Source organism: Schistocerca gregaria, chromosome 1, assembly GCF_023897955.1.
Source record: "Schistocerca gregaria isolate iqSchGreg1 chromosome 1, iqSchGreg1.2, whole genome shotgun sequence".
Classification (NCBI taxonomy): Eukaryota; Metazoa; Arthropoda; class Insecta; order Orthoptera; family Acrididae; genus Schistocerca; species Schistocerca gregaria.
Genome location: NC_064920.1, coordinates 245,943,680 through 245,946,327, shown reverse-complemented (window position 1 = coordinate 245,946,327; position 2,648 = coordinate 245,943,680). Strand labels below are relative to the sequence as shown.

General features: G+C 42.9%; 1 non-coding gene across 1 annotated transcript; it reads right to left on the bottom strand.

Annotated features, from left to right (window-relative positions):
- Window positions 1-1,395: 1,395 nt before the first annotated feature.
- Trnap-agg (transfer RNA proline (anticodon AGG)) lies at window positions 1,396-1,469 on the bottom strand. Its single transcript has one exon. It is a non-coding gene; the product is annotated as a tRNA-Pro (tRNA).
- Between the last annotated feature and the right edge of the window lie 1,179 nt (window positions 1,470-2,648).

The following is a 2,648-nucleotide window of genomic DNA, read 5'->3' as shown; positions in this document are numbered from 1 at the left end:
TTTGAATTATTTGCTGTTGCAGAAATAGTCTTGTATGTGGTGCAGATGGGGTTTGTCGCCTTGGCGGGCAGGCTGAGATCGTGTCTGTGTTCGACGTGTTTTCTGTCCTGGCTTGCAGCGTTATCATCTTCGAAATTGCTTGGCGGTTGCTTTCTACTCGTTTGTTCCGAGTACCAACGTGTATAAGCCGCGCTTCCATCCTTTATTTAAATATCCGGCCTGTCCGCCGGGACGGACGAGATCTTTTCAGAAGTAACTCAAGGTGAATGATTAGTGTTGTATCAACTTTGGTTACGTAAGCAATGAACTTGATAGCGTGCTTATGGTGGTGACTGTCTGTGATCCTTTTGCAATCAGATCTAATTATTATCTTTAAAATACTGTTTGTTATATTAATTCATAATGTAATCACATAGTTTTTCTAAGTTTGGTGAAGGACAGGCGTCCGAAATTTAAAGACTTGATCTTTGTTAATTCTATTTTTATCTCTTTACTTTTTAAAAAAATAAAAGAAAAGAAAAAGGAACAGACAATTAAATTCAGTTGCATATTTTCTTAGGAGGATTATTTTTATATTGTTATTCTGATTCTGTAATAATGAAATTGTTCTTTAGCTGCAATAAAAATTATGTACCAACCACAAGTTTGTCCATCAGCAAAGATCCCTAGCTTCCTATCTCCTTTGAGTAGTTGTGGTTAAATTGCAAATTTTGTTTTCTCTAGCACGTAACTTGAGCAGTAACACAGCTCAAATTTCGTTTGTTATTACAGCTTACTATTACCACGTAATCCAGCAGCAATCACCATCCACACTCAATACAATCGCCTTTTTTGCGGGAAATGCCTATGAGTAACATTTTCTTCCTAGTAATGTAAAGTACAAACTTCATGTAGATTTCTGTCTACATTACTTTATATTAGCATTGCAGGATGCCCCAAAAACGCAAGTAATCTTGTATTCAACAATGCCATACGCTTAAGCATACTGTGAATCTACAGCAGAAAATATTAATGGGAACTAAGCAGGAAGATGTTTTACTCTATCAACATAAAGGTCAATAATATATTTTCACGCTGTCTACTGGTAAATTGAAGCTCATCCAATCTATTATTGTGCCTTTGCAACGCTACTGTGGACTAACAGTGAATGTTGAGTCCATCTTCGACACACGTTCACCCAGATGTCTCTCGAACGCCTCAGAGCACTTTTAGAGTGCGTAGATTATCCAGTTCCAAGATCTGTCCTCCATCAAACAATAATAAATCATCCAATTACCACGTTTAGGCTCGAAGGCTCACTACCTAAAGATTCACTTGTCGGATCGCTACTTGCGACGGTACCTGCGTCTACCATTTAAAAGACACATGTACAGACTGAAGCGACGAACGAAAATTTGTCCCAAGGCCGGGATTCAAACCCTGGTCTCCTACTCCCTAGGCAGATGCGTTAACCACTACGCCACCCTGGCACCCTTCACCGACTACCTCGCCTACATGGCGAGGCCCTGCAATAATATTAGTTTAGAGAAACACGAAGTAGGCTGAAGCGTCAGCGGGAATTTGGATTGAGGAGGGAGGCGTGCTAAGGTAGTCTGTGCAGCTGTACAAAGCCATTGTGCCAGAGTGGTGTATCGGTTAGTGCATCTGCGTAGTGAGCAGGAGATTTGGGTTCGAATCCTGGCCGTGGTAAAAACTTTCATTCGTGGCTTCATTCCACATATATAGATCTTAGACGTTTGAGATTTGAAAAAGTTTCTGGGACCATTTAGTTCATTTGATTAAAAAACTTGTTTCACGTATAGACGCGAGGGAACTTCAAAAAGTAAGTGAGCCATGGTTGGCTCATGCTTTGCACTTGATTAAACCTTTGTTGCGATTCTTTGTTTAGTGTCCCACGGTTATCGCGATTATGCTGTTATCCTCTCCTTCCATGGGTAACAGCAGCGCTATGTATCGATATTCACACCTTGGACTATCTTTGACCTGGCGCTTATAGTTACCAGTCGGTCGGTTAGCGTAGAGCAGTAGGAGTTCTCCGCGAGACGTAGTTTGGCCGGGGCCGCTGGCGGTCTCTATGCGGTGTCGGAGTGTGTGTGGCTGCTTCCATTGCTACGAGGTCCGTGACTCACCGACCCTGAACACGAAAGCTGAGTTTTGATTTAATGTACCAGCAAGTCAAGACTGTTCACATTGTGTCGTTTTGAGTTCGCTGTAGGCTGTTGGGATATTCCCGCGAACAACAACGTGGTTTTCAAGCTGTAAAATTCTAGCCACCCTCCGGTGGAGTTTCACTGTATTTGGTTATTTGAATTGAAGTGCAAAAGAGGAATCTTCTGTCTTGTAGCCATTAACGTTCCGGTTAGCTGCCCTGGCGACTGACGTAAATGTCAGGCAGTGTAGACTCCTCATCGTGTTGTTGCTGTCCAGTCTAGCACGGTGTGTAGTTTGACAGCTCCATGTATGATTGGTGGCGGGCGCCAATATCTTCTACGTTGTTCCGTTGAACTCCCTGTTGTGCCCTGGTCGGGTGAAGTGGAAGTTATCTTTTCAGTGCATCCGTTGACTGTCGGTCGGTTGGGTTGTCGTCGGATGGTGAAGGTTCGACCGACTGTCTGTCTCACCTAAGCGAGCGTTTGTGTTTGAATTCC